Source organism: Cheilinus undulatus, linkage group 24 (genome assembly GCF_018320785.1).
Source record: "Cheilinus undulatus linkage group 24, ASM1832078v1, whole genome shotgun sequence".
NCBI lineage: Eukaryota > Metazoa > Chordata > Actinopteri > Labriformes > Labridae > Cheilinus > Cheilinus undulatus.
The window spans coordinates 13676295-13701292 of record NC_054888.1 but is presented as its reverse complement, the minus strand read 5'-3'; the positions used below and the strand labels follow the sequence as shown (position 1 = coordinate 13701292).

General features: G+C 36.9%; 1 protein-coding gene across 3 annotated transcripts in view; it reads left to right on the top strand.

Annotated features, from left to right (window-relative positions):
* The window catches only part of LOC121506494 (collagen alpha-1(VIII) chain-like), a 131170-nt gene that overhangs the window by 80697 nt on the left and 25475 nt on the right, over positions 1 to 24998 (top strand). For all 3 annotated transcript variants that reach the window (XM_041782334.1, XM_041782333.1, XM_041782335.1), the window contains one exon: positions 15297 to 15433. The gene's annotated coding sequence lies outside the window, so the exon portion shown is untranslated. The remainder of the gene's footprint in view (positions 1 to 15296; positions 15434 to 24998) is intronic.

The following is a 24998-nucleotide window of genomic DNA, read 5'->3' as shown; positions in this document are numbered from 1 at the left end:
TTTAACCTATTTAGTCTCAGTCACTGTCTGTGGCAATAGCATGTTTCTATTTAATTGGTGTTAATTTATTACCTCCGCCAAGGAGTTTATGTGATTGGGTGGGTTTGTTCGTTTGTTAGTTAGTTTGTTTGTTAGCAACGTAACTCAAAAAGTTATGGATGGATTTTCATGAAATTTTCAGGAAATGTCAGAAATGGCATAAGGAAGAACCGATAAGATTTTGGGAGTGATCCAGATCACCATCTGGATCCAGGATTTTTTTAAAGGAGTCTTTACTATTGGGAGATAGGGCTGATGGCGGAGGTCTGCGCTGTTACTACTTTACACCAGGAGGTGGCGGACATGAGTAACTTAAATCCCAACAGCATGTTTTTGGTGTGTTTCTATTCAAAGTTTTAGAGTTTATAGAGTTTGAAAGACGCAAGCCCAGTCAAGGAGACGAGTCGGAGCATAACAGAGAGAAAGACAGCGAATTGTAGCAAGAATACTCACAATGCTGGGAGGAATAGAGGAATATTCACCCTCTGTCATGACTTTCAGTCGTATGGTGAGCCCATGAGTGCTTCCGCCATGACAGTCCACACGTAGCGAAGCCAATGCTTTGCCTCACCATGTCTCCACCCCACCAGGGACTGAGTAAATGGTGAATTAGATTTTCGGAGTGATCCGGATCACCGTCTGGATCCAGGAATGTTTTTAAAGGATTCTTCACTATTGGGAGATAGGGCTAATGGCGGAGGTCTGCGCTTTCTGAGTGCTTTTCTAGTTATCAATATAAGTCTTATCAAATTATTCAGGTTACTGAAATGTTTTGAAAAATACGCTGTAATCAAGCTGTCAGTGCGTTGAATTTAAATAATTTATGATTAAATGTATAACGTACGCACGTGGAAGAGAGAGAGAGAAAGAGAGGGGAAGCAAAACAGGGCTTTAATCGTGACGCCTGATGGTCTTCTGTGAAACTGTCGGGTCAATCAGACAAGTTTATGAAATGCCCTGAAGTCCGCAGACACAAACTGAGTGCTGTCTCACACCGGTGAGTCATGCAAGCAGTGCGTAAACTCGGAGATCTGCATAGGTTCACCGGTGCAGACATAGTGCCCTATTTGCTATGAAGCCACAGGCACTGACTGCATAACACAGGACCTACCCCTGTTAACATCACTTCATCAACTTCTCTTCCCTTGTGATTTTCACACCTCAAATCATGCATGTTATGTTATAGCAACAATGAAACAAGTGCATTGTGTCACACAAATAGCCATCCATGTGAAACACAGAACGCCGTGCAACACACAGCGCAATGTCCAGGTTTACAGCATGGGTGTATATGGATACATGACTGATTTAAGCAAAGCCTCGAGGCAGATAATTTGCCTCGAGGAATTTTTTTAATTGAATCACCCGCAAAATTAGAGGAATCATTTCAGCACTAATTAAATGTCAACCAGCTATCTTAAATCTTTGCTAATGTTAACAATGTGCATGGGTAAATGGACTAAGATAGTTGGAAAGTAATGTCAGGCTTTATAGCTTAGCTATAATGAGCACAAATGACAGGATGTCAGGGTATAAAGTAGAGGGTACTGAAATAACTTTAAGGAAAAATATGATTAAATATTTTTTAAAAAGTGGCAAAATGGATGGGAAAATGGTGAAATGTGGCAAAAACTGGTTAAAAAATGCAGAAATGGATCAAGAAAAGGAATAAAAACGGGGCAAAAATGAGTGGTTAAAAAGCAGAAAATAATTGATATATGGGGCAAGTAAGGCAACAAAAGTGGCAAAACTAAGACGGAGCATGGTGAAAAGTGGTTAAAAGTGGTTAAAAGATGCAAAAATGGGTCAAAAAATAGGTGAGAAATGGTGAAAATAGGCTAAAAACGGGTAAAGTAAAGCAAAAAGGGGCAAACACAGATTGGAAAATGCTGGAAAATAGTTAATAAATGGCAAAAATGGGCTAAAAGAGGTAAAATAGGGTAAAAAAAAAAAAGGGGGGCAAAAATGGAATGGAAATGTTGAAAATAGGTTAAAAAGTGTCCAGAATATGGGAGCAGGTGGCCTAGTGGTTTAAGGCGCTCCCCATGTACACGGGCGACCTGGGTTCAAATCTGGCCTGTGGCCCTTTACCACATCTCTCCCCACTCTCTCTCCCATTTCCGACTCCATCCACTTTCCTCCTCTACCTAATAAAGGCACAAAATGCCCAAAAATAAATCTTAAAAAAAAAAAAAAAAGAGGCCAGAGTGGGTTAAAGTGTTACAAATGGGTCAAGGTAGGCAAAAAGTAGCAAAAAAATTGATGAGAAAGTGGAAAAAATGGGTTCAAAGAGGCAAAAAGACAAATAAGACAAATACAAATACATTACACCTCTCAAAGTTAGCTGTGAAATATGTTGTTTTAACTTGGAATTTAGTCATTTTAAACAACTGAAGCTGTGATGTGATTGCAGTTTGTCAGATTCTCTACATTTATATGAATAGCTGACCTGCAGCACCATAGGACATTATTTTATAAGCTTCCAGTGGAAACAGGCTGCAGGAATTAGTCCAGTCTCTTATGTAAGCGTATGAGCAGTAAAACTGTCTTCATCAGCAGTGCCATACCTACTGTACCTTCACTGCTGAATAAGGTCTTAGTATAGCTCTAGCCACTAAGAAGACATATGGCTGGACATGCTGAATTGACAGAATGGGCTCCTGTAGGGGTGAATCATTGGGTGTGTATCTCAGCACCTGCCTGGTTTTGGTCAAACAGCATTCCCATGAGGAACTCAACACGTGCCTCCAACATGTCCATCTGGAAACCTGTAGAAAAAACTGTCAGCAAAGACTGAACAACTCAGGAACAAAGATATATTTGGGACTTTTTTATGAAGCAGTGCTCAAGTTTATCCCTGCAAATTCGTTTTTTTTTTTTGGTCTGTAAATTTAGGCAGACTGCAGCCCAGATGAACAGACAATGACTCAGCTGCTTCTCGATCTGTGAGCAAGCACCTTAAATTGATTCATTTGCTTCCCACCATCGAACACCGGGGGTTTTCCAGTCCACACATAACTGGCCCCCGTCCCAAGGGCAGCGGAGGAATGAAATGCAAACCGAAGCGTTTGGCTCAAACCTGCAGCCAAATAAATAAAACATTTGAGAGGGAGCCTCTCCTAAAGCTGCGGTATTCTCTCGTATACGTGCAGTAATCTTGACGGACAGAGAATACCTTCATGTCCAAGGACGGTGAAGTGTTCTCAGAGTCGAATGACTACATACTCGAAATAATGTGGGTGAAAGTGGGGAAAGTAGTATAATTCTGAGCATATGCCATGGAAAAGGTTGTAGTCACGGAGTTCTAGCCTGAGTATGGATGTTTTTAGACACAGTCAGAGTCCCTTTTTATTTACCCACTGCATCATTTGTACACTGCTTTCCTTTTTCAAATTGCAAACCCATTTTCTTCAAACCGAATTACCTTTTTATTAGTAATGTTAACAACTGGATGGATGCACTGAACTATTAGAAAGGTAATGTCAGACTTTATAGCTTGGCCATGATGTGCACGAATGTCAGGATGCCAAAATAAAATAGAAGAAATTGAGACCGCTATTTTGGAAATTTAGTAAAGAATTAAATGATTGTTAAAAAAAAGAAAATCTGCAAAAATCGTAAAAAAAAAATTGGGTTTAACGGACTAAAACTGGCAAAAATTGTGAAAAGATTTTGCAGAAAGGGGCAAAAAATGGGACAACGGTTAAAATGGTTAAAAAGTGACAGAAATGGGTGAAAAAGTGCAAAAAAAGAAAAAATGGCAAAGATGGGCTAAAGAGTGGTTTAGAAAAAGTCAAAATATGGGCAAAAAGCATGCAAAAATTGAGGAAAATGGGCAAAAATGGCATATGAGCTAAACAAAGCAAAAAGTTGTTAAAAGATGTTTAGAAATGGGCCTAAAAGTGGCTGAAAAAAAATTAGCAAATATTTCAAAATGTGGTTAAAAAGTTGCAGAAATGAGTGAAAGGGGACCAAAATGGGTCTAAATAGACAAAAAAAAGGGGCAGAAATAGGGCAAGAACAGGAGAGTTGGGGTAAGGTGGTAAGAGTTGCAAAAGTGGCCAAAAAAAGGGCAAAAATAAGTCAAAGTGTGCTCAGAGTGACGAAATTGGTGAAAAGTGGCAAAAAATTTAATATAAAGGTTGCAAGAAATGGGGAGAAAGTGGCAAAATGGGCAAAAATGGGTTTAGTGCAGAAAAAAATGGCAAAAAAAGCAGCTAAAGTTGGCAAAAAGATTTTGCAGAAAGGGGCAAAAAATGGGACAACGGGTGGTTAAAAAGTGACAGAAATGGCTGATAAGGGCAAAGCTGGTTGAAAGTTAAAAAAAGGGCGAAAGTGGGAGAAAGAGTAGTTTAAAAAAAAGTCACAAAATGGGCCAAAAGTAGCAAAAATTGCAAAAGGCAGCTAAAGTTGCAAAACAATGTACAAGAAATGGTCCTAAGAGCTGAAAAAAAAAAAAAAACTAGATCAAATATGGGATAAACATGGTTAAAAAAAGTGGCAGAAATGGGTTAAAAGTAGCAAAAAGATGTAGCAATAATAGATGGAAAATAGTGATTAAATGGGTTGGAAAGTACCACAAATAATGGCTTAGCATCTCTGCACCAGTGTGTGCAGTGATGATGGTTATAAACATCTGAACATATTTATGCTTTTGTTCTTGGCACCAGTTTGGAACCAGTTCACCCAAGAAGTCTTCTGAGCGGTTCAAGGACAATTGGGGCAACAGTGTGGTGGGCAAATCGACACAGACGGACAGACATGCCAAAAAATCATAAGTGACTTCATAACAGACTAGAAGTCTGTCTGGTAGCATCATAAATGTAAAAGATATACAATAATATCTGTTCTCTAATTCAGTCTTAGCATAAAATTGAAAACGACATGTTTTTCCAGACTTTCCATTCCAATTAAATAATAGCCCAGTCAAACATATTTCTAAAGGGTTTCTGGCAGGCAGGTGTGTCAAGGTGTTGGAGTGAGTGTACGGCTGAGCAGCCAGGCAGTGTGTGGGAGTAGAGGGTGTATCTGATGACTGACAGACTACACAGAAAGTGAAAAAGTAAATGTTTAAGGATCATATTCACCATTTTTCATAATGTAATTTATCCTTTCTTGCTCTAGGGAACAGCTGAGAAACAGAGTGCAGACAATAGCTGCTTTGATGGAGAGATAAACTGTGGTTTCTCTTTATGAAGCTTAGAACAAAGTGGATTACATGTATGTACATTAGACAGGAGAGACTTCCATGCATCATCATCAGTGGTACAAAATGTCCAGCAGCTTAGAAGTGTAATGAGCCTTTTCTTGGTAATGCATTGTGGGAAATGTAGGAAATAATTGTCATAGTAAGATGAGGGATTTTAGGAAAAAACCGGCCAAGAAAAATGAAAAACACTCTCGGAAACATTTACATCCCCAGCTGATCATATCTTATAGGAAAATGTAAAATTAAGACCCAGATCCAAATCTAACCCAACCATTAACTGCAGCCAAGCAACAGGTCATAAAGCAATTAACTCTTCAAGGTCTGCTGACTGCAGACGGTTGCATCATCCCAAGAAAAACATCCACACGTTCGACAGGTTGACATGTTTCCAGTACAGTGACACAGGCGAAGCAAGAAAAGAGGGCTTAGAGTGCAGAGTGGAGGTGATTTCCCTCGAACAACCCTGCTTTTCTGTCTTCCCTGCAGACTTAATGACCACAGGAAATGTTGGTAAAGGCGGTTTGCGGCTAATGAGCCTTTTCCTGTGATATCACGTGGAACTGGCGCGCTTCGGTTTGCTCTGTAATTGGCCTGACTTCACTGAAGAAAAATAAACGGTGGGAAAATGAATAAACACTATTCTGTTGTCTTTCCAAGCTAGAGTGGCACGACCACTCTGAGGCCCCACGCAGCACGCTACAGTCACATGCTAATGATAATATTTGACATATGAGTAATTCATATTTTTAAGGTTAGGTTTAGTATCTTTGAGAGTTTCTCACAAAAGTTGCACTGGCAACTTTCTTCAGGTGCAAATAGCAATAAACATGCGGGCTCTATCCACTAGGGTTTTTTTTTTTTTTTTTTTTACACACTTTCAAACTGGAAATGCTGAACATTTTGGGGACAAAAAGGTTTTTACTTCTGTTGTAGGCATGAAGAAGAAAAACAAACATGGAGGATGAGTGAAATCCTAGCTAGCTGTCCTAGCATGTGTTACAGTTGTAGTGAAATGTTAAGCGGGCCACACACACGATAATTGTGCTGATCGCTTGGCCAAATCCCAAGCTTGGCCATATGAGGTACCTAGCATTAGTAATGGCATTAGCCTCCTGTGATTTCATTTAGCATTGCTCCTTTAAGAAGGCCTCACTGGTTGTACCAACCAGGAAGCTAGGCTATACAACTTGATAGATAGGTGCAGTTTCTTGGTGGAATTCAGTGATTTTTTGGTAAAAATGGGCCACAAAACAAAGTTGGCTCAAGCGATGCACTATTGAAAACTTTTGAAGCTTTTTTTTTTTTTTTTTACCCAGAAAGCCTCTGTGTTTTTGTCACTATTTTGCAATGCAGACTTTGGCTACCTGGTACATGCTCTTGATTGCAAAACATTTCAAGGAGTATTTGATTATTATTATTATTAGGCCCTGAGATGGGTCATTGATTGGCCGCAACATTGATTTGAGTGCATTTTTTTGTTTTGTTTTGTTTTGTTTTGTTTTGTTTTGTTTTGTTTTGTTTTGTTTGTTTGGTTTTTTTTTTTTTTTTTTTTTTTTACGGTGTCAGATTTACAAAAACTCACACTCGTGGTCCTAAGGACAAAAAATGTCCGCTACCCAAAAACTGCTGTAAAATTAATTTATGTTCATTTTTTCCTCTTTAAATGAATCTACATTTTAAACTACTTCAGCTTGAGACATAAAATGTTCAATATTGATTATATTTTTTGAGATTTTGGCCCTTTAAAGGCCAGTATATTTCCACAACTCCACTGTTTTGTTATCAGAAAAAAAGAAAAAAAAATATTTCCATCAATTAATTTCAAGGAGTATTATATTAATGTTATCATTAAGTCCTGAGATTGGTCATTGATTGGCAGCAATATTGATTTAAGTGCATTGTTTTTTGTTTTTTGTTTTTTTTTTTGTTTTTTTTTGTTGTTGTTGTTGTTGTTTTGGCAGTGTCAGATTTATAAAAACTCACACTTGTGGTCCTAAGGACAAAGAATGTCTTCTTCCCAAAAACTGCATTAAAAATATGTTCATTTTTTTCCTCTTTAAGCAGGTAAATCTTTTAAACTACTTTAGCCTGAAACATACATATCAAATATTTATCATATTTTGGGGATGGTAACCCTTTATAGTCCTGTATGAATCCAGTATGTTTACACAACTCTATTGTTTTGTTATCAGAGAAAAACACAAAAAATAATTCCTTTAAGTACATTTCGTGGAGTATTATATTAATATCATTATGAGAGTGGTCAGTGACTGGCATCAACATTGATTTTGATGCATCGTTAATTTTTTTGCAGTGTAAGGTTTAAAATAAACTCACACTCATGGTCTTAAGGACAAAAAATGTCCGCTTCCTAATATCAAATGTAAAAATGTTTTAAAGTATATGAATATTTTTTACACATACACGACTCCACTGTTTTTAATAGAACAAAATCAAAAGCACTCAAATAGAATACACACGCACACTTTTTTTTTACACACACACCATTATCCTACATCAGCCATGACACACACTTATAATTTCAGTAGCAAGGCACTCTTGCAGTAAACAGTAAAAAGTGTGAAATTTTGAGGCACGCTTTGAATGGGAAAAGTAGCGCCATGTGGTGGACAGATATAAAAATTAGAATTTGAAAGCTGGTAGTCCAAAGTGAGATCTTAACATAAAGGAATGCATTAGATTTCGTTAGGATAAATGTGGGATCAAAAATGTCATTTTCAATGGGACATTTTTGGTCCTTAGGAGGAAATGTGTCGGTTTTTATGTAGCTAAGCCGTTTTAGGCTAATTTAAGGAACTGAGATCAAAATCCTAAAAAAAAATAAATAAAAATTAATGTCCTCCGGCAAATTTGAGCTTTGTTTATTCAACACAGCCATAATGGCTTGAAACATAAAAAAAAGTGAATGGCACAAAGTCTTCCTAGGATCTCTTAAACTCCTTGCTATCAGACTTGTCAGCTAGCTAAAGCAGCACTGAGCGATCAGCTGAGAAGACACCTGGAGAGTTGGGGCCTGGCAGACTTGGAGGCCAGAGCAGTACAGGACCAAGGCTGACGCGTGAAGTGCAGTACCAGTATATGCTCCCATACCTAACCTGACCTAAAGAAGCATTAACTTTAAGTTGGTTGATTAATAACACAAGCTAGTGCGACTCTGCTGAGGCCAGCTAAAGATCAGTGTTAACATGACCTTTATAAGCACGTTTAAAATCCTGTACAGCCTCACAGAGCCACTGGCATTTCTGTTCACTTCTCAGCCAATTAAGTGGTTTCATGATTTCACTCAGCTGCTATCTGTCACTCAGCTGTGCCAGTTTCTGTACACTGAGAAAGACTCAAGAGCTACGAGGGGAAACTGTGAGGGCTAAATGATTTTCTTTGGGAAACTTTCTGCCAGACCGTACACAGCCCACTGGCTTTAAGGAGGGGATGAAGACAAGCTGTCGACTCCTGGACCTTTTGGCATCCTGCTGCTCTGCCAGACTCTGAAACCGTCAACCAAACAAGGAGAGGAACATCAGAGTTTCAAAGCAGGCTCTGAGTCTAGCGGATTAACAGCCAGACAGAAAAATTCAGAGGTTGTCATGAGAGAGCGAACAGCTTGACTCTGCATCCACTAACCGTTTCCAGCGGGAATCAGGGTGTTTGCTGGTAGAGGAAGTACAGCAGACAGAGACGATAGATGTATTTACCTTGTTCACCTTGTTCATGTTGTGATTGGGAGCTTAAACCTCACACAGATCTGCTTCTTTACATCGGACAATTAACCATTTTTCCCCACAGCTTTACCTGGTATTTAGCTTGCTAGATTACTGTAATGACATCATGTAACTACAGTCAGGACTTGCATCTGTTGATGGATGCAGTCCTTTTGGAGCCAAGATCCTGAAGAATGGGACAAAAAACAGACTAAGGAAGAAAGACAGAGCTCTTTTAGTCATTTTCAGTCATGTTCCAGTGCACCAAAACATGTTTTCACCTTTAATTCTTTTAAACTTACTTAGAAAATGCCTTTAAAAGCTTAAGTATCCAAATTCCTACCTTAATTGTCTAAAAAGGGTGGCAAAAGGAAACTCCCCCATATAAGCTTGATGTATGAATGTTTTAAGGTTCTCTGATGGCAGGAAATCCACAGAGAGCTCCTTAAATCTATCCACAATGCCTTAAATTTGATCATAGTCAAGGCCATGCATGATGGATGAGGTCTGAGGAACAGTGTGGATGTGTTTTTGTAGTTTCCTTTCTCTGAATACCTATAGGTTGTTGCACTTAGTGGATATATTGCTGTGTTTTGCATTTTACCAAGTACTTTCTGCACTTTTAAAAGTGCTTCTTTTTCAAATGCTGATCATAAAAATATATCCAGATTACACTGGTAAAGATTATGATAAAGCTTGCAGGGATTTTTGAAACTGCTGTAAAAATAATATTTACATTTTTTTACACTTTAAACAAACCAGTCTTTTAAAACTACTTCAATTCAATTTTTTGTTTCTTCACCCTTTAAAGGCCAGTATGTTTACACAACTCCACTGTTTTATTGAAAAACAAAAAAAACAAACAAAAAAAAACCTAAAATGATTTTCATAGCCTACATTTCAAGGAGTATTTGATTATTATAATCAGGCCCAGGTCAGTGATTTTTTCTTTCTTTTTCTTTCCTTTTCTTTTTTTTCTTTTCCACTTCCCAGAACCTGCTGTAAAAATAATATATATTAAGATATTTTTCCACTTATAATGAGTCATTCTTTAAAAACTGCTCCAGCCTGAAATATACATCAAAGAAAATTATTTTATATTGGTGATTTTAACCCTTTAAAGGTCAGTATGTTTACACAACTCCACTGTTTTATATTAAAAAAAATGCAAAAATAATTTTCATAACATACAAGGAGTATTGGATTTGAGAGGGATCAGTCATTTTGCTGTTTTCTTTCTTTTTTTAAATTTTTTTTATTTTTATTTTTTTTTTGCTGTGTCAGATTTGAAAAAAAAAAAAACCTCACTGTTGTGGTCCTGAGTTAAAAAAAAAAAAGTCCACTTCCCAAAACCCTTAGTAAAAATTATATATATATATATATATATATATATATATATATATATATATATATATTTTTTTTTTTTTTTTTTTTTTTAAATGAGTCAATCTTTGAAAACTACTTTAGCCTGAAATGTACATCTATAATAATTATTATATAATAGGGATTTTAACCCTTTCAAGCTCAGTATGTTTACACAACTCCACTGTTTTTAAATGAAAACAACTAAATTATAATAATAGTTTCCATTAAAAATATTTCAAGGAGTATTTGATCAATAAAATGATCAGGCCTTGAGATGAGTCAATGATTGCCACTGATTTTGATGAATTATTTATTAATGTATTTATTTTGCAAAATGAAACCATCGTTAAAAACTACTTCAGCTTGATACAAACATATAAAAAATAATTTTATTTGGGGGATTTCAACCCCTTAACGGTCAGTATGTTTACACAACTCCACTGTTTCGTAAATGAAAAGAAAATAGTAATAATAATTTCTATTAGAAATACTTCAAGGTGTATTTGATGATTGAAATTATCAGGTCCTGAGATCAGTCAGTGATTGGCACTGGTTTTGATGATTTATTTATTTGGCTCTCTCAGATTTGAAAAAAAAAAAATTAAAAATCACACTTGTGGTCCTTAGGACAACAAATGTCCACTTCCCAAAACCTGCTGTAAAAATAATATATATTTATATTTTTCTACTTTGAATGAGTCATTCTTTAAAAACTACTTCAACCTGGAATATACATATAAAAAATATTATATATTGGGGATTTTAACCCTTTAAAAGTCAGTATATTTACAGAACTCCACAGTTTTTTATATGAAAAAAAATTCCATAGAAAAGATTTCAACTATCATTTGATCATTCAGATTATTAGGAGATGTGGTCATGGTTGGCTCTGATTTTTATATGTTTATATGTAATTTATTTTTTTTGCTGTGTCAGATTAAAAAAAAAAAAAAAACTTACACTCGTGTTATTAAGGACAAAAAATGTCCAACTCCCAAAACCTGCTGTAAAATATTATACATAGTTTTTTTCCACTTTAAATGAGTCAGTCTTTTAAAAGTACTTCAGCCTGAAATATACAAATCAAATATTTATATTTTGTGGATTTTTAACCTTTAAAAATTAAAATATTTAATTGGCATCTGCTAAACCTCAAATAGTATAACGTAATTATTCCTCTGCCTTCAATTATCAAAGGAGAAATGGACAATGTGATGAAATTGCTTCATGGGAAACACAAATCAAATTCATGCTCTTGTTACAATGCATCCACCTGTTGGTTTTACTCATGACTACAGGCTGCAAACTTGAAGATTAAAGAAAGCTCATTGCTGAACAGGATGCAGGGAGTAATAGGAGACATTTCCAGGGTTTTCAGCACTTTTCAAATTGTTTCAGCAGCTTGGCCTCGAGATCTGAGCTGCAGGTTAACGACAACATGAAAAGGAAGCCTGCATGTCAACAGGTGTAGGGTCAGAATTTCCACACAGCTGACTGTTCGCTCTCTCTGGAGGATTCAATTTGCTGCTCACCAGACTTTAAGAAACTGAACCTAATGAGTACAGGTCAGGTAAAGAAAACTGCAGAGAAAGTGGTCAAAGTTTCAGACGAAACAAGGGAGATACTGTATGTAAAAATGAGCATATTTCTATGCATGTCAAATGGCTGTTTGCATTGTAAATTACTTTAACAAGCTCATATTAGCGAGGTGAATTTCAGCCCCTATAAGCTGACAGTGAAATCCATCTGTGAGGGAAACCAAATGTTTTCTTTAAAAGCAGAATAGAGCATGTTAAAGAACTAAAATAGCAACACAAACAAAAACACAAAGAATAACGTCTCAAATGTGAACCAGCTGTGCAGAGTGAGAATTTTCTCCCCTTTCTGTCTCTACTTCTTACTTCCACACAGTGAAGAATTCACCAAATACTTAAGTATTTTTGCCATTTTACACCCAAATCTCTGGGGAGGAATCCCATGAGAGGGCATAGCCACATGAACGTGCAAACCAGGCTTCTCAGATCGGGTGATTTTTCAGCTTTTTGTTGAATTGGGCTTTGAAAAATGTTTGGGTGGGATGCAAATATTTCAGCAATGCTTTCATTAGGAAAAGTTTGGCATTAGACTTTTCCTTTTCCAATCCTTTCTGCGTCATTGGCCTGAGATCACAGACTTGTCAGAGTTACATCTGGTCAAATGAATGAAAAACTCTGAATGTAAGAGAGGAGTGCGTTTTGTTGATGAAGAACATTATAATCTCTTCAAGTTTCAGTGTACTAGACTGCTGAACCAACATGGTCAGCATGATATGAATTAGAAATAATCTGAATGACTTAAATGTCAACTGTTACCTCTAATTTTGTATTATGTATAGAACCGGTGTCATGGTTTAACTGGTGTTGGATTAACTGGTGACACTGTTACCAGTTAATCCATGATTATAAGAAAATATCAGTGCCTTTGGAGTAGAAAGGATCCTAAGAAAGCATTTGGAGGGTTACAGTGTACAATTATAGATGAGTAGTAGAAAAGAAAATATAGGTGACTTAACAAATGCCTGCTCAAAAATATAGCATACACTGGGAACTTGTTAAAAGTACTTTGTGACTGCAGAGGCTTTCCAGTCAATGGTAATGTCTCTTCAAAGTAATTCTCTTTATATGCTGTAAAAATGTAGGTTAATATTTTATATCTTATGATATGGTTTTGCAACATAGTAAAATAAAAGATATCAGCATGCTAATATGAGAAACAGGATTTTACATGCTACTATACTTAACCAGATGATGAACATAGAACATGCTAATATCCTGCACGCTAGTACACCAAGTTAGATGGGAAACTGTCTAAATAGTTAAAATGTTAGCATGCTTAACTACTACCATGAACATGCTATCCATTTAAAAAGGTTAGCATGCTAGTATGCTAAACTATGACTCTGAACATGGTATAATAAGAGATGTTAGCATGCTAATACACAAAGTTAGACGGGAAACTGTCTAAATACTTCAAATGTTAGCATGCTAATATGCGTCACTACTACAGTGAACATGGTATCCTTTAAAAGAATTTAGCATGCTGGTATGCTAAACTTGGACGATGAATATGGTTAATTAAGAGATGCTGGCATGCTAATACACAAAGTTAGATGGAAAACTCTCTAAATACTTCAAATGTTAGCATGCTAACATGCTTAACTACTACCATGAACATGCTATCCATTTAAAAAGGTTAGCATGCTAGTATGCTAAACTATGACACTGAACATGGTAAAACAAGAGATGTTAGCATGCTAATACACAAAGTTAGACGGGAAACTTTTTAAATACTTCAAATGTTAGCATGCTAATATGCGTCACTACTACAGTGAACATAGTAGTATCCATGAAAAAGGTTAGCATGCTGGTATGCTAAACTTAGACAATGAGCATGGTTAAATGAGAGCTGTTAGCATGCTAATAAAACAAGTTAGATGGGAAACTATCTTAAAACGTCAGTTGTTTATATGCTAATATGATTAACTACTTTAGTTAACATGGTACCCATTAAACAAAGGTTAGCATGCTGCTATGCTAAACTAAGACAGTGAGCATGGTAAAATGAGAGATGTTAGCATGCTAATATGTAAAGTTAGATGGAAAACTATCAAAATACTTAAAATGTTAGCATGCTAATATGCTCAAATACCACAGTGCCTTGTTTTCCATTAGAAATCTAGCATGCTAGTATGCTAAACTAAGACGATAAACATGGTAAAATGAGAGATGGTAGCATGCTAATTCACCAAGTTAATGGGAAACTGTCTAAAAACTACAAAACTTTGTATGCTAAACTGAGACAATGAATGTGATAAAATGAGAACTGTTAGTATGTTAATACATCAAGTTAGATTGGAAACTGTCAAAATACTTCAAATGTTAGCATGTCAATACGCTGCTTCTGCAACAAACATGGTATCCATTAAGCAAAGGTTAGCATGCTAGTATGCTAAACTCTGACGTGGTAAAATGAGAGATGTTAGCATCCATATGCCTAACTTGGGATGTTGGACATGTTAAACATTAAAAATGTTACCTAGCTTATACATTTATTTAATTATGAACTTGCCAATATGCTTACTTAACATTAAATCAAGTAAATAAACATGGTCAACATTTGAAGTATTTGCATATTAGCTAGACTAGGATGACTCACATGATGAGCATTAAAAAAGCAGTGCAAAGCAGTTAGCATGGCTGTAAAGTATTTAACATACCTATTTTTGATGCTACAGTAATGATAAGGTTAGCAATTAGCTCAAAGCACCATGGTGTGCTTCAGATTTGTTTGCATGGAAAAGTCACTGCAAGAAATGCAATGCTAATGCCAGCATGTCCTGCTGTTTTTGAGTGGAGATTTGTCGTTTTTGCTTTTTAAGAGCTTAAATAAAATAATATTTAGTGGGCAAGTCCATGGGTAACTTTTACTGCATTTCCAAGTGCATATGAAAAGTTACAAGGTCTGTGGTGTTGTCTGTAGCAGATAAAATACAGTATTAGGAGAACTTTACAGCTCTGAAGACATTATTTTTCTAGGAAAGTTGCATTATACGCTTTAGTCAGAGGCTGGAGAAAAGTTTCTAATGGACGTTGCGGTTGGATTGTTTTGTAGACTACTGTGTGTGTACAGTGGTAGCCTGACAGCACATCTCTCCTCTCGGCTAGATCTTGACCTCTGCCAAAACCAAAGTGAGACCCTGCCCTTAAATCTTTTCTGCATGCGAAGAATGCATCGAGACGTCCAAGACAAACGAGAATCTTCCTCCTCATGATCAGCGATTGTGCACTAGAATGAGCTCCTTCTTTTGTTTGTCTGTCTTCTTACTTCTCATGCTGCAAACACACAACCCCAGTAGTTGTGTCTCACTCATACTGATCCTTTTTTTTCTTTGTTTTCCTCTCTCCGTGTCTCACATACATGCACAGATCCTGGCCGTGCTGCAGCTCCACCCACCTGCAGATAAAAGCCAAACCCTCACCAAGGCTGCTGTTCAGCGTCTGTCCCAAACTCCTCAAAGCTGTGTGATACTTCCAACCTGCAGCAGCAGCACGCACACATAAAGGTAAGTGATGCGTCACCACTGGCACGGCAGGATTTGATGATGTTTTCATTGGCACAGCTGCTAGGTCAGTGTTTTTGGACACACTATTTAGCTCTGCAGACATGATCAAGCTTACTATTTGTGCTTTTCTTGCGTGTTTGTCCAGTTGTGATGCCTTTTTTTCTTCTTCAGTCACGTTTTTCCTGCATTCTTGGAAGCAGATTTTTGGAGAGGAGAGGAAAACAGGAGCAAAGTCATTATTTAACCTTAAAAGTTTTTCCTGCTCACACAGCTCACTGCTTCTGACAGAAGTCTCTGCAGATAGTGTTTGACGGGTCTCCAAATGCAACAAAAATCCAAAAAGAGACACCTGGGAGGAATAACTCCGTCTTAAGCTTGTTAAAATCAATGCATGGTGCAGCATCTTGACTGGATTTAGCACCAGTTAACAGAATAGCTTGACATTTTTTTAAATTTAAGTTGCATTTTCTTCATCTGAGAGGCACAAGTGTGTCGTTTTTATCATGCAGATGTTGAAGAAAAAAGCGGCTTAGTGTCCAACATAAATTAGAGAAAATAGAATTATAGTCAGTTTAAGAGAGCGGCTCTGAAAAATGACTCAGACATGGAAAGTTTTGTGCTACAGAGACCATTTACCCAACTTTTTCTTCATATTTTCTGCCTTAAGCATGCTGAAGTCATCGCTTTTGACCCTGAGTTCGAGCCCAAATGTGACCTCTGCTGCAACAAGGCAAATATAATTAAACTTTAAACGCTTTAATAATGCTGTCATTCCATGCAAAATGACCACACAGAGAAATGCAAGCGTGCACCTGCCAGGAAACACTCAGGAATCCCTGCTTCACACCCGACATGGATTTATCACAATGTTAAACATGTCCAAGCTGAAGCTGCTGGACTTACTGTGGCTCTGTTTCTCTTATATGTGGGTGGGAATGCTGTAACATGCATGCAAAAGTAGCTAAAAGTCATTGATGGAACCATGCATGATGCTAATGAGCTTTGCAGACATGTTATAAGTTGAGGTGATAAGCTGCATTAAAAAATGCTCAAGTTGTGGAAACTTTGTCGGATTATTTGCAGCTGTGTACTCTTGGAGGAAACTCTTAATTAGGGGAAAATGTGGTAGCTGAGGTTGAACAAGTGGCACAATTAGGTTGCTGATTGCTTTTGATTACCGTAAAACTTGTAATGTAATCGTTGAGGATTGTCGGCGTCAGCAGAATGTTGTTTTGACAATCAGAGCTTAGGCTGCAGAAACGTGGAGACTCACAGGACATGGTTTTGCAGATTCAAGAAAATCTCTTATTCGTTAGGTTTTGAGGCAGTGTTTTTGGTTTTTAAGTGACTGTTTTGTGGGAGTGAAGCAATCCAGAACGACCAGACTTTACAGCGTTTTCAGGGGCTGTTTGCTTGCACGCTTTTTCCATGTTTTCCCTCATTCTTCTGCAAACAGAAATCATAAGTTACACCACTTTATATTATAGCAAGATTGGCGAAATCACCAAGATCTCTGTGTTGCTTTGTAATCGACATTCAACACAAGTCCTCGCAAACATTGCAGCATAGTTTTGTCATTTTTCACTCTGTGTCCAACAGCCTGAGGGGAGCTGGAGCTTCTCATGTGAACTCTTTTGGAGTTTTGGTCAGAGAATTTTGGCTGAACGTCTCTGGAGTGTGAGGCCGGCATTAAGAGGGAGATTATTTTCATAACCACGGAGCACATCAGAGCTGACCACATTTTCTATCTCTCTAATAAGACAGTTTTTAATTATGTAAGGCTTTTAATTCAAGACAAGACGAACAAAAACAGGAGGGGAACGCCAGTCTTCGGTAAGGTCAGCCAGCAGAAAGATCAGCTTTGATCTCCAAAAGTGAATAATTTTCTGGGTAAGGGCCTCAGAATGAAGGGGATTAAAGACAGTATAAGATTTTCTAAATCAAGATGCTTTAGGGGTGTTTATATACCAGTTTCATGATATGAAAGAGTACAAGATTGCAAAATGAATATACAGTTTTACTTGGCAGAGAAGGCTCTGCTTTGACTTTCAAATGCGTATAAATATGATGAAATTATTTCAAAAGTTACAGATTTATGCTATAAAGGAGGCGGCTGGGGTGGAGGTGGAGGTTAAGCTGTTCCAGCAGCAGCAGCATTGTAGTGCATCAGCATTAATGCAAGCAGGGATTAGTGAGAAGTATTTAAATAGACCACTGTGTTTAAAGAAAGAGCCACACTTGAATAAGCTGATAAAAAACATGGAAAAGGTAAGCATTTTATGACATTTAGAGAGCTTATTCAGCTAGCTTAACTCCTTTTTCCCCAGTCATTATGCTTAACTAAGGTAACCACAGCCTGGTCTTAGCTTCTTTGTTAATATACAAACATAAGTGGTATTATTAATCATGTTTAACCCTCATCAACAATATGATAAAATGTAAGTATTCATTCCCGTAACCAATCACAGCTCTTTCTCTCAACACAGCAGTGTATTTAAATGCGTCTTACCAATCCCTGCTTGCATTTATGCTGATGCACCACACTGCTGCTGCTGGCAAAGCTTAACCTCCTCCACCCCAGCCTCCTCCTTTATAGCATAAAGCTGGTCAGATATATCACAATGAAATGGTAGTTATTCGCCAAAAAAGCTTGCTCCAATCTGATCACCTGTGGTCAATACTGTGGTGTCTGCAGCTGAGAGAAGCACTGTGTGTGCAGTGTAGTCAGATTCTATAGAGTAATTGCCAAATAAATCAAATCAAATCAAACCAGAATTACATTGATCCAGACAACTGAGTGATTAATAGGCAGAGATGAATAATAGAGATGTTATCATTAATCGTGATGCCATTAAGGTCTATAATAATATGCATGTTTTATTGTCCCTTTAAGCACACTTTAACTTTAGCCATTTAAGCTTCTTCCTGTAGCCACAGGGATGTCAAATAAGTCCACCACTGCTCACTTTGAACAAATCAGAAGTCATTTTGTGTTATCAAACATTTCCCCTTTTTCCTTTTTAATTCATACCAAGTTCCTTCTTTCTGAGTTAAAGTTCACATCATAATCCTTGATCAAAGTTCCTTACTTTATATTGAAATAAAGCTGCTTGAATATTAACAAACACAAACCATAACTCCCACATCGCTTCAATCCTCTCTTCCCTCCATTGATTGATTTAAGATTATTCTATAAACTTTTAAAGTACAACATGGTCTGGACTCTTCTCATGTCACTGAACTTTGAACTCCCTATACCCAAAATCATAATTCAAGATCCCTAAGAGCCAGTTTATTTGGTGTTCCCAGGTCAAGAATGGCAACAAACATTTGCTGTTAGAGCCCCTAAAACCCAAAGGCTGACACACACTCCTGTTTTTAATTCCATGCTTAAAAAATATTTTTATAGGAAGGCTTTTTTCATTTAAAATCCATGTTAATTATGGGATTTATTTAATGTGTATTTATCCCTGTAATCTTGAACATATTTCATCCTGCTGCTTTACTTTTAATATTTTAATCTGTCCTTGTTTTAATCTTGTTTTAATCGAAATATTTTGTAAAGCACTTTGAAACCTTGCTTTAATAAGTGCTTAATAAATTAAGGTGATATTATTTATTTATTTATTTTATTAAAAGAAGATCTGTGTCAAAACAGGAAGTCAGTGACCCTTAGTTTAAGACAATACAAAATCCAGAATGAAACAAAACCCATTTTAAACAGTGTAATTGACTATAAGGACATTAAGTAATTAATTATAAAAAATTGATGATTAGATTCATAAATTTTAATCATTTGACAGTGCTACTAAATTGAAAAACTTCATCATGATGGAGTTATATACATCTTAATTAAAAGAAATCTATGTTATGGAAAAAACTTGAATAAATACAGTTATTTGGAGGTGATTTTTTTATTTTACCTTGCATTAATAAATATTTCTTTGAGTTGCAACTAAGTTAATGTTCTGAGACTTTACGTCTTTTAGACTATTTTTACTGTTTAGTCTATTGAAATGGCTAAATACATTTTTCAGTCTGTCCATAGCTGTGTTAGTTAATTCACAAAATTGTTGGATACTTGTTGCAATTGCTTCTTTTTTAATCTGTTGAGCAAGGATACCCCCCCCCCCCAATTTGCAATTCTTAGCCCATTTTTGCTGCTGTTTTCCCATTTTTGACTCTTTTAACCCATTTTGCCACTCTTTGCCTATTTTTTGCCACTTTAAACCCATTTCTTGCCACATTTTAACTGCTTTCACCATTTATTTTTTGCCCGTTTTTGCCCCTTTTAGCCTTCCTTAGACAATTTTTGCTGCTGTCATACCATTTTGGCCACTTTGTAGCCACTTTTAACGATTTGTTTTCAACCAATTTTTGCCACTCGAAACCCATTTTTTTGCCTCTTTTTAACTGCTTTTTACCATTTTTCTTCCCATTTTTGCCCCTTAGCCTATTTCTGTTGCAGTTATCCCATTTTGCCACTCTTTGCCCTTTTTTACCATGTTAAACTAATTTTTGTCACTTTTTAACTGCTTTTTCTGCCCAGTTTGCCCTTTTGATCGGTATTAACCCATTTCTTCTTCTTTTGGCCAATTTTGCCACTCTTTTCTTTTTTTTTTTTTTTTGGTGCAAATTTAACCCAATTTTGTTGCCACATTTGCCCCTTTTAGCCTTTTTCAACCAATGCTTGCTGTTGTTATCTCATTTTTGTCTCTTTTGTCCTATTTTTTCCACTTTAAAACAATTTTTTGCCACTTTTTGACTTCTTCTCACAATTTTTCTGCCCATTTTGCACGTGTTAGCCCTGCTTAGCCAATTTTTGTTGCTGGCATCCTATTTTTGCCACTATGTAGCCACTTTTTACCTCTTTCTTTCAGCCAATTTTGGCCACTTGCAACCCTTTTTGCCACTTTTAACTGCTTTTCACCATTTTTCTGACCAATGTTGCCCATTTTAGCCTTTCTTAGCCCATTTTTGCTGCTGTTAACCCATTTTTGCCACTATGTAGCCACTTTATACCATTTTTTTTCTAGCCAATTTTCACCACTTTTCCACTTTTGTCATTACCAAAAATAGTAATTGTGTTTCAAGAAAAGAGGTTTACATTTTCAAAATGCTTTTATTCTACAGCATGAACAAATACATAAGATTCATGATTTGTTACTTTGATAAGGTTTGTTATTATTCAGGTTGAATATAAATATGGTTATCACAGATTAACTTTACAATGGATCCATTTCCCATAAGACGTTTCAGAGTACGACAAAGCCAAGTAGACTAATGGACTATTAAATCAGCTGCTATATCAAATATTGGGTATCAATATTTGTGTCATCCCTAAGAAGAGATGCAAAAAAAGATCATGTTTATTTGTTGTTGTTGTTGTTTAGATGCTGAAACTCTCCTTAGAGCAGCAGGTGTAGAAACTTTCCAAAGTTAAATGTTGTGACCCCAAGACCATACTGGAAAGTCTATGCAGGAGTTAATTAGCTGCCTCTGTCAGCAGTCTGTAACTTTATAGATTTGTTGCTCTCTAAATGTCCCCTGACAGTATTTTCCCCTCACAGCCTCGCACTCAGACTCCTTCACAGTTCTCACCTACTGAACAGGAAGTGTTTATGCAGCTCAGAGGGAATGTGTCTCTTGATCCCGCAGCTGCAGCCACTGTTATTCCAGGCCATGTGTCCCCGTGCTCTGCAGCTACCGTGCACAGCTCTGGAGCCTCCAAATATGAAATATTAATCAAATTCAGACTGCCATTGTGGGATTTTTGCATTGGCAGACACAAAAACATTTTTCTACATGTTGTTATTCTCATATTCTGCCACATATTGTAACATTTTGACTGTTTTCGTCTGCAGCAGGGGGCAGTTTAGTTTAAAAACATAACTCTGGAGCTGCAGCTTTAAATTTTGCAGATTTACTGCAAAGTATCTCTTATCTAAACTCCTGAGTAGACAGAGTCGTACTTCTTATTATCCCTCGTAAATACTGCGCTGCAAAAACATCTGGACAGAAGGGAAAGGGAGGATCATATTTTTTCTCTGAGTGGCATATTTTACAGTGTGGCTGTATAACACATTAAGCTCTGCAGGATCGTCGTCATATCTCATTACTGTCACCAGGCAGGTCGTGCATACATGTAGCAGGGAGACCCCGATGGTCCTGGGACTTTTTATGATGTCAATAAATTGAAATGTGTGTAAAAATAGGAGAAAGCTAATTTAAAGAGCCCAAACCCAGATGCAGTCTCTGCATTACATGGAGTAAATATTAGAAAATACTTCAGGGAAACAGTCATCAAAGCCGCAATAAACCCTAAAAACCCCTCTCTAAAAGCTTTAATAATCACCACATACTTACTTTTTAATATCAGTTACCAAGTTTGACCAATTACAGCTCCTCTGGAGTGTTTCATTTCACTGTGTTTGATGTTTTTTGTTTGAACTCAGATTTTCCAAGGTATTTGTGGTCAGTTTGTGCCGCAGCTTTTCAGTGTTTTCATGCTTTTATCACATTTATTGGCAGCAGTGGAGAGCGCCATCACCAAAGAAGAAGAAAAGATGCAGATTTTGACTTTCTGCCAAAGATTTTAAGTAAAGGTTGTGCTTTCAAAATCCTTCTAAGAAAGACCCAACCAAACCCAAGAGTTGTGGCTGAAGTGCATCCACCCTGGAATTTGAACACCACTGACAGGGCTGGCAGCCACAACATCACACAGTTGAAGCTGCTTTTTCAGGTTTGATGATTAGTGGGGATGTTGAGCATCCACACTATTGATATTTGTGTCGGCCTTTTTGTTTATTATTATTATTATTCTGCGCCAGCTATCTCCTCCTTTATACCTTGTCGTATCGACATTGTTTAAACTTTAAAAAATTGAGTTTCTTCATCATTCGACTGCTATATCTTTTCTCATTTCTAACTTTTATAATTTTTAAAATATTGTGAAATATATCTGTAAAATTGTGGCTCTTGCAAAGGTATTTTTCAACAATTTGGCTTAGGGTTAAGTAACACTGCTGTGAACAATATCCCCACAATCTTGAGCACTATCTCACACACCTTCAGCCTACTTCAGGCTACTCTGTCAATAAGACAGTGTTCAATTTTTTTGTTAACTAAATTCTATATTTTGAGCAATGATTTCACATTCATCACAAATAGGGTGTTGCACTCTTCAGCTTTACACTATTTTCAGCTATTTTCAAGCTATTTCTATGCTTTTTTAGCCATTGAATGCCATTTTCAGCCACTGTTAGGCTATTTTCAGCAATTTTAAGGCTACTTTCAGCTATTTTTAAGCTATTTTCAGCTTTTTTAAAATCCTTTTTATAGCTGTTGAATGCCATTTTCAGCTACTTTTATGCCATTTATGCTATTTTTAAGCTATTTTCAGTTTCTTAGGCTACTTTTAGCTATTTTTATCCTTTTGTAGCAATTGAATGCCATTTTATTGCCATTTTCAGCTATTTTTATGCTATTTTTATGCTATTTTCAGGTATTTTTGTGCTTTTGGCTATTTTCAGCAGTTCTTCCACAGTTCCCCATGCAATTTCAGCTGAAGTTGCAATTTTGATCTAGTTATCCATAATGTCACTTAATCTGAGCCACCAGGGGTATATGCTCCTGTAGAGACACAAGATCTTACCTTGTCAGCAGGGCCAGCCCCCCTCCAAGTTAAGATTTATTGATGATATCAATGTGTTGGATCAGTAGCATTGATGCTAGCATCCTAGCTCACAGTCATTTTGAAGCTGAAAAGTGTTTTAAGTCATTATTGGGTCTGATGTTGAAGATATTTATTTGTGCCACTTTTTCACCTCCTTTGCTACAGTTTTGCCACTGGTATTAGCTGCGTTTCATCAATTTTGCCTATCTTTTAACCAACGTGCCCATTTTTACATATTCTTGCCACTTTTTAGCCATTTTCACCACTTTTTCTGACATTTTTGCCACTTTTTACCCATTTTAGCCTCTATGAACGCACTTTTGCCACTTTCTCCCTATATTTTGCCACTTTATAACCACTTTTCGCCACTTTTTCTGCCATTTTTTGTCCAATTTTTGCCCGTTTTACCTCTTCTGACCCATTTTTTCCACTTTCTCCATATTTTTAAACACTTTCTACACATTTTTACCATTTTCCACCCTTTTTCACTACTTCTGCTGTTTTTTCCACCTTTGCCCTCTTTCTTACACTTATTTTGCTACTTTAACTCCTTTTCACCTTTTTTCCTGTCTTATATAACAATTTCTAAGCAACTTTTGCAACTTTCCACCATTTATTTTGCTTCTGTTAAACCCCTTTTGCCTCTTTCAACCCACTAGTGCCATTTTAAACACATTCTACCTATTTTTTGCCTGTTACTCCATTTTCACTTTTAGCCAGTTTTGCCACATTTAACTCACTGAGTGCCATTGACGTGTATATACGTCATTTAAAAAACAATGCTTGAGTGCCATTGACGTGTATATGTCATTTAATAAACAACGCTTGAGTGCCATTGACATGTATATACATCATTTAAAAAACAACACTTGAGTGCCATTGACGTGTATATACATTATTTAAAAACAACGCTTGAGTGCCATTGACGTGTATATACGTCATTTAAAAAAAAACCGCTTGAGTGCTATTGATGTATATATACGTCAAAGTGTTTTTTTGGCGGCTGGCACAAGGGGGCGCTCTCACGCTCCCTGTGAGTAATTTTGGGGCTTCTGGGATACGTAGTCGGAACACTACAGTCGGAAGTGATGGTAGATCCAACATCAGAGGTGGAGACCCTGGGGTCAAAGAGCAGACCGATCGTTACAGAGGTAATCTAAGCTAAAAGTTAAAAAATAGACATTGGAAGAAACTTTTAACTTTTGCCTGAGAAATCACTTACTCATTGAAACCGACACTGAGCTTGTATTGATCTGCCTCGGCCAGCAAAGAGGCTAAAGAATGCCACAAGCCCCCCCGCGTCGGAGAAATAAGGCAGCCTCTCGCCAGCTGGATGCATACAGCGACAAGCAGGAGAGGACGTGGGCGTATAGGGAGGTCCCGTGGAGGCTGTTCAGTTCCAGAGTGTGAATGGCATGACAGTGACTGGAAGCATTGTTATTTATTTTACAATAAAATAACATTTGTAATACAATTTTCAGATGTCTTTTATGTTTTTGAAGGAAAAATTATAACATTCAAATCACTGTTCTGCTTGACAGACTCTCTTTCACAATAATGCATTTTTCTCAGCATTCTAGAAAAAAAGTGGTCTTTTTGGTAAAACTAGCCTCTATTCAAGTTCAGAAAAAGCAAGAACGGGACAAGCTACAAACAAACGGTTTCTTCCATGATGAAATAGAGAGTTTCTTTGTTCATTTGAGCTATTTGGTGTTTTCAGAATCATGGTACAAAATATTCTGTGGGTCTTGAAAGATGACTCTAAATGGCCAAAAACGCTGGCACAAGCCACTTTCCATTTTATAAAAGGGCTGGCACTCAATGAGTCAAGACAATTTTAAGCCAATATTACTCTTTCTTACACTCACAGGGGGTCTAATAAGTTTGTCC